Source organism: Humulus lupulus, chromosome 8, assembly GCF_963169125.1.
Source record: "Humulus lupulus chromosome 8, drHumLupu1.1, whole genome shotgun sequence".
Taxonomy (NCBI): Eukaryota; Viridiplantae; Streptophyta; class Magnoliopsida; order Rosales; family Cannabaceae; genus Humulus; species Humulus lupulus.
This window is the reverse complement of record NC_084800.1, coordinates 8006658-8024598: the sequence shown is the minus strand read 5'-3', so window position 1 is coordinate 8024598 and position 17941 is coordinate 8006658. Positions and strand designations below refer to the sequence as shown.

At 39.1% G+C, this 17941-nt stretch overlaps 1 long non-coding RNA gene across 1 annotated transcript in view; it reads right to left on the bottom strand.

Annotated features, from left to right (window-relative positions):
- Nucleotides 1-4568: 4568 nt before the first annotated feature.
- LOC133793475 (uncharacterized) overlaps nt 4569-17941 on the bottom strand; it is a 47030-nt gene continuing 33657 nt past the window's right edge. Inside the window, exon 4 of the long non-coding RNA XR_009874840.1 lies at nt 4569-4840. This is a non-coding gene — a long non-coding RNA (uncharacterized LOC133793475). The remainder of the gene's footprint in view (nt 4841-17941) is intronic.

Here is a 17941-nt window from a genome sequence, read left to right as displayed (position 1 = left end):
TAATTGAGCTCCCATTGTTTATGAGAACTCGGCGCACTCTTTTGTTGGCAAGCTGCAGGGTGATGACTAGTGGATCATGATGAGGGAACTGGACATGGGAGGCATCTTCCTCAGTGAAGGTTATAGGTTGAGTTTAAACCCTTTGGCTTTTTGGTGCCCTTGGTTCGGGTTCATAAGGAGACCCGTCCCCTGTCTTCAGCTCATTCACATATCGCTTTTGAGCATTTCTACCCCCTCCTGCGAGATGAGGACATCCCGAGATGGTTATTACGTCCTCTCCATCTATCGGCGGAGGCCTGTCTTCTTCCCGAGATTGGGAGTTATTATTCTGTGCTGCCGGAAGTGCGGCTACTCTCTGGCTTGCAGTAGTCTGTCCAGTACTCTGGTTTTTGACATACTGCCGGAAATAACCTCTCGAGATCAACCCTTCGATCTCGTCCTTCAGCTGTCGGCACTCATCAGTTGTGTGTCCGGTGTCTATGAAACCGGCAATACTTACTGGAATCCCTCTTGGACTTTTGATTCCTCATTGGGTCCGGACGTCTGAAGGGGACCTGGTTTTCATTAGCCAGGTATATATTTTCCCGAGACTCGTTGAGCTCGGTGTGTACTTTATATACGGAGTAATACCTTTCTCCTTTCTTTTTCTTTCCTCCTTCAGCCTCGGGGTTATTTCCCTCGCTCTTTTTCCTCTTGGAGGGATTCTCCGAGGTAGGCTGTGGAGCTGCTGGGTCAACTGAGGTTGAGGCGGAGTTAATGTTTATCGTTGTAGTTTCGGTCTGCGAGGTCGCCTTGAGCGTTGACCTCGCCTCCTCTACATTGACAAATCTCTGCGCCCGTCTGTTAAACTCGGTTATTGACCTCACCGGTTTCCCTTGCATGTCATCCCAAAGGGCACTCCCGGGTAAAACACCAGCTCGGATAGCCATTAGGTGCCCACTGTCATCCACATCTCGAGCTCGGGCGACCTCAAGATTAAATCTTGTCAGATAGCTTTTCAGTGTTTCGTCCGGCTGTTGTCGGACGTTGGTCAAAGTGGATGCCTCTGGTCTGACTCCCATCATAGCCCGGAACTGCTTCTTGAAGTCCCTAGACAACTGATCCCATGAAGTTATCGAGTGTCTCTTGTACTTCTCGAACCAACTCTTGGCAGGTCCGGCCAATGATGTTGGAAACAACATGCACCTGAGCTCGTAACCCACGTTACTAGCTCTCATAATAGTGTTGAATGTACTCAGGTGGCTACATGGGTCGGTTTTTCCCTCAAACGTTGGGACGTGAGGAATCCGGAACCCTTGGGGAAACTGAGTGTTAGAAATATTGGGAGCAAACGGCTCGAGCTCCTCGTCAGAGTCCTCATATCGACCGTTCCCTCGTTCATTCTTTAAAAGCCTAAAGGATTTTTCGAGCTGATCAATCCTTTCTTGGACTGCGTCCTTAGGCGGTGTCTGGAATTGCCAGTCATTGATTATGATCCCAGGCTCGCGTCTCCGTGAGGGATCTCTACGCCCATTTAGGTGATTCCTTAGGTCCGGATTCGTCTGATCTCCCTTCCCCCTGCTCTGATTCAGATGATTCCGCAGGTCAGGACGGGTCTTGCGGCTTCCAGTATTTTTATGACCTCGGTCGCGTTTACTGACGGACCTGGTTTCTCCGGACTCGTCACTGGTGAAACTTATTGATCGGTCGTTTCGAGATGGGTTCTTCCCATGTCGCCTTGTCTCCGCAGTGCGAGACCGGGACGTCTGACTTCTCTCAGATTGTGCGCCTCTCCGCTCCTGGAAAGTCTCCCTGTGTCCTTGCCTATCCCCCGTACGCCCTTGATCCTGATTCTGAACAGGTTGAGCGTTTCTGCGGGGAGGTGAAGGATATCTTACGGGAGATGGAGGGAACCGTATAGGTGACGGTGGCTGCCTCCCTTGCTTCGGCCTAGAGGGTCCAGAATTTGCCCGAGATGGGCCAGTCGCGTTCGCTGCGCTACCAGGAACCTGAGTCCGAGCCTCGGTAGGAGCTCGGTTATTCTCAGTTCCTGCAGGTGCTTCCGCAGGTGGATTAGGCGGGACCCGAGCTCGGGTACTCCTCTGGGGCCTAGGAGGAGCGGATGGCTCTGCTGGTGCCGGAGGTTGAGTCGGCCTCCTCGTGGCAGCATCTTTTCGTGGTCGTCCACGGGGCCTCCGGGGTGGAACATGCACGTCCCTTGGAGGAGGGACTTGGTTTTCGCGCGAAGGCGGGGGCTGAGCCACCTGCGCCTCCGCGGCTATCCTAGTCAACTCCTCATTCCGTTTGTTGGCTTCTGCCAACAGTTGTTTCAACTGCCTATTTTCCAGTTCTACAATAGGAACGTAACGTTCAGGATTGTAGTACATATCCTCATCCCTCGGTTGAGGTGGAGGTCCCCGGGAATCGGAGGATCCACTTCTCTCCTCAGACTCCGGGTTCTCCATTGGTTGTTTTCCAGGACGCCTTGGGTAATTTTCTTCAGGAGTGTTCTGATTGTTTGCAGCCATGAATCTCTCAGGGATGGATGCTTAAGGCTCTCAATGAAAGCACCAAACTGTTGACGCCGTTTTTCGTCAACAGATAAAAGAAGAGCACAAAAACAATGGATGACGATGGCCAAACGGAACAAACAAATCAAACACACGGTTTTTTACGTGGTTCAGCAGTTAAATCTGCCTAGTCCACGAGTCTCTGTTATTAATCTCAAGATTATCTCTGAACAATTCTTTAGCATGAATTCTCCAGAGTTTTCTCTCAAGGATCAGAATTTCAGTCCTCTACAATGGTGCATGGCTTCTCTATTTATAGAGAAGGATGCAGAATACTATCCCACATATTTTGGGTAGTTACCCTTTTGTGAATAAAAATAAATGGCTTTAAATGCCTTTAATCAGATAAAAAAGAAAACGTCCCTGAAGACCAGGAAACACATAACTGACTAAATAATATCCCACGATTCTTGGGGATTTACATCAATAAATGAGGATTACATCTCATGTTTACAATATTTGTAGATATTCAAGGTGGTCATAGCGTATCTCCAAAGCTTCAGCATCTCAGGTTTCACGTCATTGTGCGAGCCACTGACATCTCCCGAGCTAACATTGCTTTCGAGATAGTACATCGAGCTCAAGATCCCTGCTCTGAAGTTGTTCCTGAAGATGAGGGGCTCTCAGAGCTACCTTTCGAGATCGAGATCATTTCGAGGTCACTACATTCGAGGTCATGTATCATACTTTGCAGGCTCGATTTACAATCGTAGAGCATACCCTAACCCTCACGAGACCATTTAATGCGAACTCAGCTTTCGAGGTCATATTTACTATGGCTCGAAATCTGGGTATAACAATAATAAACCGACTCTTTCCTCTTTCTCCCTTTCTCTCTCAAAGGAAACTCTTGGAATCTAAAGGAATTCAGCTGAAAGCTCTGTGATTTAGGCTTGGGTCTTGAGGGATTAGCTCAATTTTAGCAAAGGAATTCAACCAGGACTAAGGTAAAGATTGATTCTAATTTTCTGTTGTTGAAATTCTATGATTTTGGTTGTGTTCTAAGTGGTTTTTGGGTTTTGGATTTGAAGATTAAATTGAGGCTGGAACCTTGGAAGTTAGGCTAGAAAACTCTTGGAGGATTGGTTTTGCAGCTGAGGTAAGCTCTAATTTAAGGTTTAAAGGTTGAGTTATAGTGTTTCCATGGCTGGGTTCTGAGTTCTTGAGTTAGAAAGTATCAATGATTGAAGTGGGTTTTTGATGGGTTTTTAGTCTAGTTTTTAGCTGGGTTGTGTTGCTGGAATCTTGTGGGAAGTTTTTGGATAATTGAGTTGTGGAATTGGGGTAGTTTTGAGTGAGTTTGCATGAGGTTTGAGAGTAAAAAATGGAGGTTTTTCTGGGTTCGAAGGGGTCGGGCCGCAGCATAGTTCTTGGTGAGTCGCGACCCTTCGAAGCTGATGGGTGCTGAGGAAGGAGGGCGGTCCACGGCATGGTCTGAGTAGGGCTGCGACCCTTACCTGTTTTTGTGCATTGGGAGGCCTCTAGTTGGGGCCATGCCGCGGCATGGGTGGCTAATGCCGCGACCCTTAAGGGATTTTGGGATTTTTAGATTCTAGGCTTGGGAATTTAACCCAGGGTGCTCGGGATTCAATCTTTTACCATGTTTGGTAAAGGTCAATGTTCCGGAGACTAGAACTTTGTCTAGAAGCTCATTTAAGATTTTTGATGGTATCCTTTATCTTGGTTGTGACTAGGTGCTAAGCTAGGGCTCGGGGATCAGATCGCGCTCAAGGAGCATCGCTCGTAACTAACTAGTTCACTTGGAAGCCAAAGGTAAGAAAACTGCACCTGGTTGTGTATTTGTAATTGGACTAAGGGTCCCCTAATATGTATGTATTGAAAATGATGGTATTACGCCATGTAAATAGTAAACCAACGACCTAAGAGTGCCAAAGGTTACACTTGTGCACAGGGCGCGGCTCGGCCACTGGTAGCCGAGGTGTAAAGAACGCCCTAAACTAATACTTACAAAATAGTGGCATAACATAGATTATAAAAGAATACCATCCATTATTAAAGTCTCAGGGGGACTTATTAAAAATCATGCAAGTTGGCGCCATAAGTTTAAAATAAAACATAGGTTTTTATGCAGAGTTCAAAGAAAACCAATTAAGTTAAATAACAGAGTCCCACTGATAATTTAGGAAAAAAGTCCCTTAAAACAAAACATAATTTAAATGGCGTTCTACGTTGATCGTTTTATCGTCCATAGGATTGCCCCACGCCATACACCCCATGATGAAGAACTCCCCACGTCACCACGCGTGCCATAGAGAAAACCTATTTGCTACCTGGAAGGAAAGTAAGGGGGTGAGCTAAAAGCCTAGTAAGGAAGTACAAGCAAGTAAGCAAGTAAGAAAAAAAACAACAAACAACCAAACACTAACATTCATCTAAAACATCATGGTCTATCATAACATAATCGTAACATTTCATCTTATCATAACATAAATGTGACATATCAACATATCATAGCATAAATGTGACATATCAACATATCATAATATAAATGTGACATATCATCATATCATAACATAAGTATATCAGCATATCATAACATAAATATATCAGCATATCATAACATAAATGTGACATATCATCATATCATAACATAAACGTGACATATCAACATATCATAACATACATGTGACATATCATCATATCACAACATACAGCATACATGATGAGCATGGAACGCTAGTTGTCCATGTCACCCTATGAGGTAAACAGGAGATCACTGGTCCTTGAATAACCTCGGCGCGTCCGCCCTAGGAGTCACGTCTCAATGTCCTTAGTAACTCGGTCGATGTATCTGACATCGAAATCTGTTTGATGTATCTAACATCGTATTCTGTTTGATGTATCTAACATCCATACACATTTCACATTCAATCATATCATCACATTAAGGCATTCATAATTGCATAACAGTTCATTCATATAACAACCTTACCATTCATAGCATAGAAACATAAAATCTATCTAACTTCCTTACCTCAGGTCCAAGCTAAGAATTTCACAATCTTTCAACGAGCCTATATCATAATCAAAATAACATTTCTTAGGTTCATAAAATTACTATTTTGCCCTTCCATACAACTCATGTGTGCATGGGCCATGCACTCATGAATACAGTTACACTAAAACATGCAATTATCGCCAAAAGAATAATGCCCGTTCTACCCATTTTACTAACATGATTGTTTTATAAAAATTACATATTTGAATAATAATCATGATTTTGGACGTAAAAGTTGATTTGCATGTAACATGCATACGTGGGAACGTTGCGTAATAAAGACGTTTTCAAAAACGATAACTCTACATTTCTTGCTTCTATTGTTTGAAAATCAATGGCCATATTACATGCTTTCTTTAAAATTTCTAAGTTGATTAAATTTCTCAAAACTTTATTTTATTTTAGCTCAAAATAAAATATGTGACATTTTCATTAAATAAATATTAATTTACCAAGAATTAACCAACAAGCTTGGGTTTAATTAAAATACCTATTTTAACATGTTTCTTTAGAAAAATATATTTTATTATTGTGTTACAAAAATGATGTGAAAAATATATTTTAAGTGTGGAAAAATTATATTTTGATTTAATTTATTTAAGACTTAGTTTTTAAGTAGTAAAAACCTATATGTGACAATTTAATAACAATTGTTAACTTTTTAAAACAAACTTTCAGCCACTATTTATTTTATTCAAAAATCACAAATAAATAGAGTCTAAATATTTTTCTCAATCAAAATAAAGAAAATCATTATTTATCAAAATATGCATTCATACCATTAAAATATCAATTTCCAATATTACCATAACTTAGGAAAAATAATTTATTCCAAAAATTAATCAAATTCATTTTTAGTGAAACTTTCTTCACATTTTATTACAAAATTCCAGCAACCATTTTTTTATCATTAAAATCACCATATTCAATTTTATAAACTCAATTTTTCTCAAAATTCAATAAAAATTCTGTAGGAAATTAATTGGGTAAAATATCATAACATGAAACTTAAAATCCTCTTTTAATTTCATAAAAATTTACACATACATTAAGAACATTGTTTATGCATGAAATCTCATATTTTTATCAACTTTTACCCAATTATTTTGAAAAAAAACAGCAAGCTTAATTCTTTGTAAAACCCAACTTTTGTCTCAAAAATTTACATAAAATCATTCATGCCTAAGATCTCATTATGCTCTTATAATATGCATGATTCCACTAACATAATCACATGAATCCTTTTAAAATCATTTGTTGCAATTCCATGAAAGCCAACAAAACCTTTTCAATAAAATAGCATATAGTAAATTATACCATATTCACATGTGCCTTATTTTAACCTAGCATATTTCTATCATTATTTTCATGCATCTCACAATTTAATCATTCAAAACAAAACATGCATCTAACAACATTTCATGATCAAAAATATCAAGATTACCACTTGTTCTCTTACCCATATATCAAAGGTCCTAAAACATGGATCAAATATTTTGTAAATCACACAACAAATCAAGAACACCCTTGGGTGTACCTAGGCCGAAATCACCTTACATGTGCTCATAGATTATTACAATTTTTCATGCATAGCAAAATCAACATCACAACCCTTAAACACAAATCATACTCTCACAAAATCCAAATCCTATACATCATTCCTACCCAAAAATCAACCATTAACACCATTAGCAAAACCTCAAATACAACCACCAAAAACAATATAAGGCTAAGGAAAAGACCATTACCTCTCTTGATTGTAGAATCAAGAACACAAAAGATCAATACCACAAACTCCCCACCCTTGTTCAAGCCTAGGGTTTTATGGGAAAGCCACCATGAGGAGAAAGAATAATCCAAACCCACACAAAACATAACACAAATCAATATCATATTATCAAATAAAGATTAAACAAAGAGAAAACAAGAAGACATACTCTAGGGGGGTTCCTCTTCACTTTCTTCTTCCTTCTTCCTTTCTTTCTTTCTTCCTCTCTCTCTTTCTCTCTCTACACGCCTCTCTCTCTCTCTCTCTCTCTCTAGGTCACGGCAGCCACACACACACACACAAGAGCAATGGCTCTTCTCTCCTTTCTTAGTCCCTTTATCACAAATCCTCTCATAAAGTCTCCCAAACAAAATTAAGGTAAGTTTCCATTTCTCTTTTATTTTCCTTGATTTTTCTTTATTTCAAAAAGATACAAGGAATAAAACATGATCAAGCCTATCCCCAAATGATTATAGTCTTCAATTTTTGATCCTTTTTACCATTTTAATGATATATTGCATTCCCACTAGGCCACACGCCCACTCCTCCTTTCCCTTTTCTTTTATTATTTTTTTTTTAAATAAATAACTCCATTAAATCTAAAATAAGGAAACCTAAAATGTGTAGAAAAATCTACACATGTGCACCATGCTACCATGCACTAGCACACACTAAATTACTAGGGTGCATTACTATCTATCATGCACCTTAGTGCATTCCACCATAGCTCACATAAATACCTCATTTGTCACACTTAAATAAAATGTAACACTAATAGTAAGATAACATGTTACACATTTAATCACTTATTAAATTAATTAACCAAAACATTTCTAACAATTAAATAAAATAACAAACCATCAAATAAAACAAATAAACAATTAAATATAATAACAACACTTAAATAAAACAATTCATCACACTTAACATTTAAATCAAATAAAGCACAAAATTTAAATAATCTAAAAAAAAAAAATTTGGTGCACTACACGAGGACAACTTATTATGCACTGAGCTCGGTTTAAGTGGGTTGAAATTAGTGGGGTAAACAGAGGGTGCGGCCTAAGTTGTCGGCCCTAGTTATTATGTGATTTGACTGTTATTAATGATTGGTTGCATCTTTGATTCTGATTACATGCTATGTGATTAATGTGGAATGTTAAGTGGTTGATCATGCTTGATGAATTATTCTCTTGATATGATTGTTGAGATGTGTAATATGTTTTCTTTCTGGGCCTTGGCTCACGGGTGCTACGTAGTGTAGGTAAAGGCAAGGGCAAACTTAATCAGCCCTGACTTGGAGAGCTCTGTGGGTAGAATGTACATGACCAGCTGCTTAGCCGCCACGGTTGAGAGGATGACAGGAACAGAAAAGCTATAAATGTCTGTTTTGCCTTAGAGTGGCTGATGGGAATCTGTATTTTGGAAATTTTGTAAACTAACTTTTAAACACTGTTCCTTTTTGGGATCCCATATGTAAATTTGTTTAAGTATATGAAATGTATCTTTTGAGACCAAAACCATTTTATCCTTAGCACATTTATGGTTTAGTGGCACGTTTTGACTAAATGACTTGATTAGCAAGTCCTGCACCTTTATAAGTACACAGTGTAGCGGTCCTGGCTATCTAGGGTGTTACAGTGGGCCCCATGTGTTCCCCCTTCTCACTTGCTCTATGTGCATGTGCTTCTCACTCTCCACTCCACATCCATGTGCTGATCTCATTCTCTCCAACACAAGTGGACTTTATATTGGACGAAAAATATCAGATTTTTAAATACTTTTTGCCTTCTTCTCTCTAGTTGTCATGTATCATTTTGACCCCTATTTTAGCCAATGAACTTGCGCCGCGTGTCCAAGTTTGCACCCCACTTCAACCAACAACAAATTCACACGTGTCAAACCGCCCACATTAGCCAGTTAAGTTATGCCATGTGGCAAGTACGAAAATGTAATATTTTTTATTGCAAAATTACCCCATGCGATTTATGGTAAGTTTTATTTCACTTTTAGTCATTTTACCTTACTATAAATAGGTGCTTAGGTCTTTAGAAAAATAAAATGCTTGAAATAGGGAAATCCAGAGAAAATGTTGTTAGCGTTCATAGACATTGTTTTTATTTACTTAATTTGTTATGGGTTTCTAAGTTCTCTTATTATTAAGATGGAAGATAAAACCTAGTATACTTAATTAAATATTTATTTTTGTATTGATTATCAATAGTACAATATTAGGAGTGAGATCAGGGCGCAAGGGTGAGATCAAAGTTCTTTTTTTTTTCTTCTTTAAGTTGCAGGAGTGAGCGGAGGGGACGATAGAGGCTGGGTATATAACATTGTTAGGGGCGGCGGGGCCCCAATATTAGGGGTGACGAGCCCCTAATAATTTTTTAAAAAAAATTAAAAAATCACATGAATTTCCCTTTTATTTCTAGACAAAATACCTCATTATCAGGGGGTAATTTGTAATATTTTAATTGCAAAATTACCCTATGCAATTTGTAGTAAGTCATTTTACCTTACTATAAATAGGTGTTTAGGTATTTAGAAAAATAAACCGTTTGAAACAGAGAAATCTAGAGAAAATGTTGTTAGGGCTCAGAAACATTTTTTTTATTTACCTATTTTGTTATGGGTTTCTAAGTTCTCTTATTATTAAGATGGAAGATAAAACCTAGTATACTTATTTTAATATTTATTTTTGTATTAAATCTCAATAGTACAATATGGTATTGATGATTTTCGCTTCTCTCAATAATTTCTTTCATCTTTAATATCAAGTATTTTTTATAGTTAGATATTATTAAAGCTTTGTTTTATATTTTGCTAAAAATAATATTTTTTGATTATTTGTTGTTTCAGTAAATTGTTTGACATTTAATACTTAGAAGTTATAATTTTGAAGTGAATGGAAATCTATTTAAGAAAAAAAAATAGTTAGATTGATTTCTAATTAATTATGACAATCAATATATGAATAAATCTTATTATTTATGCTTAGATGGAATCTGAAATCTTAATAATTCATACTCAAACCATTAAAATAATTATTGAGTTGGTTATTTTCATATCATAAATATTTCATTTTGTTGCCAAAAATCTCATAATTTTTGGAACTAGGTTAGAATTAAAATAATTTAGATTAAATTATTTTTTCTTGAATTTTACGCAATTCATTTTGGCTTGACCTCTTGCTTACACAATCTCTATACTCACAATTAAAGATTCGCGCGCTTGTGAGTTGATAAATTTTTAAACGTACCACTTTTTGGTCCAAAAACTAATAGTTGATATTAACAGCGACAATAATGAACGCTGATAAAGATGAATTATTAGGGGCGAAATAGTTACCACTGATACTTTACATAGTCGCTTATTCAAATTGGACTCAAATTTATCGTATCTGATTCTTGTTAGTGACGACTTATTTAAATATTTCACAGCTAATGTTATATGATGTTGCCGCAATAAGTTTTGTATCTGTGATAATTGTTTGCATTTGTTGCATCTAAAAGTTTTAATTTTTACTTAATTATTATTTGATTATTTAATGTAGCAAACTTAATTAACTACATATTTTGATTTCCTAAGTCGATATTGTCAACCATGAATAATGGAAGGGTTATGACAATCCTACTGCAAACATGTAAGGATATGTTGGTGGAGGCTAAAATATAAATTGAAATAAAAACTAGAATACATTTATGTGTGAAGTCACCCAACTAACGAAAAAAAAAACTCAAATTTATTGTATTTCCAAACAACCAAATCTGTTAGAATATATGATACATATATTCTATATTTGTATATAATTTGTATTTATCTCCTAATTTGTTAAGGAGATTATCTTGTAAATATTCTGCCCATATTCTTAGCTAATCAGTTCCTAGTTTCTTGGCTAAGATTACTCTTTGTACATTGTATATAATATCACGTTACTAATGAGAAAGGCAAGACATTACATTCTTTCATGGTATCAGTCTAAACCGATCCAAATTTCCCTAACAAACGCCTATCTTCTTCTTCTTTTTCTCTTCTTCCGCTGCTCTTTTCCATGGCCGAACAAACAAAATTCCATCCTGCTCTCACAATCACCAATGTCAAGTCCCTTATCCCCATCACATTGGATGCGGAGCATGGTATGTATCACTCTTGGGCGGCCTTGTTCAAGGTTCTTGTTAGGGTCCATGATTTGCATCACCACATAATCCCTCCTACGGAGGAAAAAGAAGTCACCGCCAATGCCGACTCCAAAGCCGCAGACCCGGCCCTATGGAAGCGTCTTGATGCCGCGGTCCTTCAATGGATATATGGGACTATATCCACCGATCTTCTCCATGCTATTTTGCTCAAAGACGACACTGCTCAAGGGGCATGGGCACGTCTCGAGTCCATGTTCCAAGACAACAAGGCTTCTCGGGCTACTCATCTTGACGAAGAACTTGCGGATCTTGATTTCGAGAATTTCTCGTCGATTGATAGCTATTGCAATCACATCAAATCCTTGGCCGATCGCCTTGCCGATGTGGATGCTCCTATTTCCAATAGCAGGTTGGTGCTCAAACTCACGGCTGGGTTGCCTGAAGCCTATGCCGGAACGGTGGATATCATCCAAAACCAAGAGCCCCTACCTTCATTCGAGAGCTGCCGCTCTCGTCTTAAACTTGCTGAACGAACTATCAAGAACCGCCTATCCAAGGAAGGAGGTTCAGGCAGCCGCTCCCAGACGGCCCTCGTCGCTAGCTCCGGCAGCCACCACAGTACGGACAGCAACTCCACCTCTTCTTCATCGTCTCGCTCAGGTTCTAAAGGAGGCAAACCAAAGAAATCTAATTCTAAAGCTTCTGGGAAGGGCCGCAATAATAATGGACAAGCAAGCCCACACCTTTCTGGGCCGCATGTGCCATTTAATTGGTAGCAGCAAGCTTGGGCCCCTTACGCCCCCTGGGTTGCTCAGTGGCCCAACCCTCCTCCATGTCCATACCTGGCTGCAACCTGGGCTCCAAGACAGGCCTCTGCTCCGCAGGGTGGGCCTCGACCAGCTGGGCCAGGCATTCTGGGCTTGCGACCTCAGGCATACAATGTCGTAGCTCCCTCAAGCAGCTATACTCCTACAGACATTGAGGCAGCGATGAACGCTCTTTCCTATTCTCAGCCTGACGGGAATTTTTACATGGACACCGGTGCAACTTCGCATATGACGGCGGATCAAGGTATTTTTTCCTCTTACAACAATTCGAGCATTAAAAACAATAACATTGTTGTGGGTAGTGGTGATTTAATTCCAATTGTCGGTCACGGTAGTACTACTTTACCATCTCCATACCCTCCTTTTAATTTGAAAAATATGTTGCATGCTCCCAAATTAATTAAGAATTTAATATCTGTCCGAAAATTCACCACTGATAATTCAGTTTCCGTTGAATTTGACCCCCTTGGCTTTTCTGTGAATGACTTACAGACGGGGGCCAGACTTCTGAGATGTGACAGTACCGGTGACCTCTATCCTCTCTTCTCAAACTCTCACGCCATTCCTCCAGTCAATAATTCAGCCTTTACCGCTATATCATCCGATCTTTGGCATAATCGTCTAAGACATCCTGGTGATGCTGTTCTTAGGTCTCTTAGTAGTAAAAATTTTATTGATTGTAATAAGGCTTGTCAGACTTTTTGTTCCTCGTGTCCTCTCGGAAAACACACAAAATTACCGTTTTATGATTCTATGTCGCACACTGCTTTTCCCTTTGATATAATTCATAGTGATCTTTGGACATCTCCTGTCATGAGTTCCTCTGGCCATTGTTATTATGTTCTATTTCTTGATGATTACAGTAAATTTTTGTGGACGTTTCCTATTGCAAAGAAATCCCAAGTCAAACACTTGTTCAAATCTTTTCATAGTCTAATTCGTACACAATTTGACCGTAACATTAAAACCTTCCAATGTGACAATGGCACAGAATATATAAATGGCACTTTTAAAGAGTTTTTTGATCAACATGGCATGCTATTTCGTCTCTCTTGCCCCCATACCTCACCTCAAAATGGAAAAGCCGAACGCCACATAAAATCCATAAACAATATCATTCGGACCTTACTTGCTCATGCTTCTTTGCCCCTCTCCTTTTGGCATCATGCTCTAGAAATGGCCACATATCTTCTAAACATACTTCCAACCAAAGTCTTAGGATTTCAGTCTCCCACTCAAGTTCTATATCAATGTGACCCCATATACTCAGAATTACGTGTGTTTGGTTGTCTATGTTTTCCCTTGTTTCCGTCCACTTCTATTCATAAATTGCAAGAAAGGTCCACTCCTTGTGTCTATCTTGGTCCCGCTGCAAACCATAGAGGTTCTAAGTGCTATGATATGTCTAGTGGAAAAATAATTATTTGTCGTCATGTGAAATTCTTTGAAGCCGAATTCCCATTTTCTAAACTTCATACTCCTCACACAGCCGACTATAATTTTTTGGATGTTAATCCAATTCTCCATCATATTCATACTCAAAGCACCAACCCACAAAATGTTGAGCAACACACTGACCATGCTTCTCCTACTGGGCATGTGGGATCTGCTGGCCCACTCACGCCCAGCCATCCTTCTGCTGGGCCGTCCTCACCAAGCCCAACATCGCCTCCCCATTCCCCCGCTGGGTCATCACCATCAGGCCCCCCCATCTCACACGGTACTGTCACATTGCAGGTACCCGTACAGCAGCCCATTTCGCACCCTTCTACCCCCACGCACACTGGGCAAGCCCCACAACAAACCCATCAGCCCACCCAAGACCAACCAACACCCTCACAAACATCGTTGCCAGAATCGACTCCCCATCATATGACAACAAGAGCGAAAAATGGTATCTCCAAACCAAATTCGAAATATTTTTCCAACTTTGCTACCATGACTTCCACTAACATATCTCCCTTACCTAAGGATCCCATTAGTGCTATTCATGACCCAAATTGGAAAAATGCAATGTTAGATGAATTTAATGCTCTTATTGCTAATGAAACATGGAAATTGGTACCTAGGCCACCTGATGTGAATGTTATTAGGTCCATGTGGATTTTTCGCCATAAACGGAAATCTGATGGTTCTTTTGAGCGGCATAAAGCCCGTCTTGTAGGTGATGGGAAAACTCAGCAGCAGGGTGTTGATTATGATGAGACTTTTAGTCCGGTTGTCAAACCGGCCACTATTCGTACTGTTCTTAGCATTGCTATTTCTAAATCTTGGCCTATTCACCAGTTAGATGTCAAGAATGCTTTCTTACATGGTTATCTCACTGAGACAGTTTATATGCATCAGCCCATGGGTTTCCGCGACAAAAGTCGCCCTGATCATGTGTGTTTACTAAAGAAATCTCTATATGGCCTAAAACAGGCTCCGCGGGCCTGATATCAGCGGTTTGCCGATTTTGTGGCCACTATTGGTTTTTCTCACAATAAATCTGATAACTCATTGTTTATTTACAGACAGGGCTCGGATATGGCATATATTTTGTTATATGTTGATGATATTATTCTTACAGCTTCATCAGATCGAATGAGGAAGCATTTTATGGCACTTTTGGGTGGCGAGTTTGCTATGAAGGACTTAGGTCCTCTAAGCTTCTTTTTGGGGATTGCTGTATCCCGCAATGCTAATGGTATGTTTTTGTCTCAAAAACAGTCAAACCGGCCACTATTCGTACTGTTCTTAGCATTGCTATTTCTAAATCTTGGCCTATTCACCAGTTAGATGTCAAGAATGCTTTCTTACATGGTTATCTCACTGAGACAGTTTATATGCATCAGCCCATGGGTTTCCGCGACAAAAGTCGCCCTGATCATGTGTGTTTACTAAAGAAATCTCTATATGGCCTAAAACAGGCTCCGCGGGCCTGGTATCAGCGGTTTGCCGATTTTGTGGCCACTATTGGTTTTTCTCACAGTAAATCTGATAACTCATTGTTTATTTACAGACAGGGCTCGGATATGGCATATATTTTGTTATATGTTGATGATATTATTCTTACAGCTTCATCAGATCAAATGAGGAAGCATTTTATGGCACTTTTGGGTGGCGAGTTTGCTATGAAGGACTTAGGTCCTCTAAGCTTCTTTTTGGGGATTGCTGTATCCCGCAATGCTAATGGTATGTTTTTGTCTCAAAAACAGTACGCCACGGAGATCATTGAAAGAGCTGGTATGGCTAATTGCAGCTCTTGTCCGACTCCGGTTGACACCAAACCAAAACTGGGTGCTTTGACAGATTCACCATATGAGGATCCCACCAAGTACCGCAGTTTGGCCGGTGCCTTACAGTATCTTACTTTTACCAGACCTGACATCTCTTATGCTGTTCAACAGATTTGTTTACATATGCATGATCCCAGGAGCGAGCATATGAGTGCCCTTAAACGTATTCTGCGCTATTTGCTGGGTACTTTATCTTATGGGATACACTTGTATAAATCCTCTATCAATAAGCTCCTTTCTTATACTGATGCTGATTGGGGAGGATGCCCGGATACTAGACGTTCGACTTCCGGCTATTGTGTTTTTCTAGGTGACAACTTGATATCTTGGTCGTCCAAAAGACAACCAACTTTGTCACGTTCCAGTGCTGAGGCTGAGTATCGCGGAGTAGCTAATGTTGTTTCTGATTCTTGTTGGATCCAAAATTTATTGCTTGAACTACATTTTCCTATTCATAAGGCTACTCTGGTTTATTGTGACAATGTGAGTGCCATTTACTTATCAGGGAATCCGGTACAACATCAGCGTACCAAACATATTGAGATGGACATTCATTTTGTCAGGGAGAAGGTCGCTAAGGGCGAAGTACGAGTTTTACATGTTCCCTCCCGTTATCAGATCGCCGATATTTTTACGAAGGGTCTACCTCGTATTTTATTTGAAGATTTTCGAGACAGTCTCAGCGTTCGAGATCCTCCAGTTTCGACTGCGGGGGTGTGTTAGAATATATGATACATATATTCTATATTTGTATATAATTTGTATTTATCTCCTAATTTGTTAAGGAGATTATCTTGTAAATATTCTGCCCATATTCTTAGCTAATCAGTTCCTAGTTTCTTGGCTAAGATTACTCTTTGTACATTGTATATAATATCACGTTACTAATGAGAAAGGCAAGACATTACATTCTTTCAAAATCACCTCATTTATGAACTATATATATATTATAGTTGTTTGGTGATTAGCTAATGAAAGTTTTAAATATTCTAAATCAAAGATAATGTTCACTAAATGCAAATCTATAATATTTCTTTTATATAAAAAAGTGTGTAGATAAAAGAAATTCTTAGTTTTAACAGTTTTTTTTTTATTTTCTGTTAACTTTAATAGAATATTATTATTTTTAACGTTGTTGACCCTGATTTTGGCCAACTGACACGGAGTCAAATTTGCTTGATGTGGACAAACACGTTGGAAAGAATGTGATGACGAAATAATAAAGAACACAAGAGTTTATAGTGGTTCGGCCCTAGAATCTGGTAATAACCTACGTCCACTTGAATTGTTATTGATATAGAATTTAAAGGAGTGATCAAAGAACTAGGGTTCAATGAGTTTCACCAACCTCTGAAGAACAAGACAATATATCAAATGATCAGAAAGCGAAAAAGAAGAAGAAGATCATTTTCCCTTGAGCCCTCCTTCTCTATTTATAGGCTCAAGGAGGATTTACATTAATTTGTTACAGATATTATTTCCTAAATAATCGGATACTCAGGAAATCATGGGAGTTAATTTCGAATATTATCATAACTGCATAGGATCTTTTCCGCGTATAGCATGCGTACGACCAGGCTGGTCGTATGAAGAGATCGAACGTCGTGACAGTAGATTTCTTCCTGGTCGATGGTCGAGCACGAATTCTGCCAAATGTTAGCCACGTGTACTAAATATTTGCCATGTCATCCATGCTTGTTTTTTGGATAACATTTGCCCCCCAAGTTTGTTTAGTGCGACCAACAATAAAGAAACTTTAAGGAAACAACCGTTCATATCCCCACGATGTCTGTCAGGATCCCCGTGCGTTTTTGAAAGCCGTGACATAATTATGTCTAATCAAGCCTTTTCAGTTTTCAAGAAACAAATTGACGGCTTATACACTTCCCCACGTTTTGAGAATTAAAAATAATGATTGCTACTTTTTGGCCATACCTCGGTCCCCATAAATACCTTCTTTTTCCTCTTTATAAAATTTTTTCTTACTACCATCTTTGTCAAGAACTTCAAGAACCTTGCCTTCAGAGTACAGAGCTTCGAAACCAGTCAATCGCCTAGCCGAGGATCTCTTCGACTCGAACTTTTTCATTCTCTTCCAAATCTCCATCTTCGCCCACGTAATCACTTTGCCTTTTTAAACTTTTCATTATACCATGCATGTCGTTTCTAGGTTCTGTAATTTCTGTGTTCTTGAATAGGGTTTTATGAGGATTTTTTTTGTATAAACCTTCCACTGCTTGGTAAGAGGGCGTCTCTATGCTTTCTATAGGTTAGGACTTAGTTTGATAGTAAGGATCATAGGCTTAGGGCGTAAGATCGACGTAAAAATTCAATCTTTAAGCTAGGTGAAAAAACTGG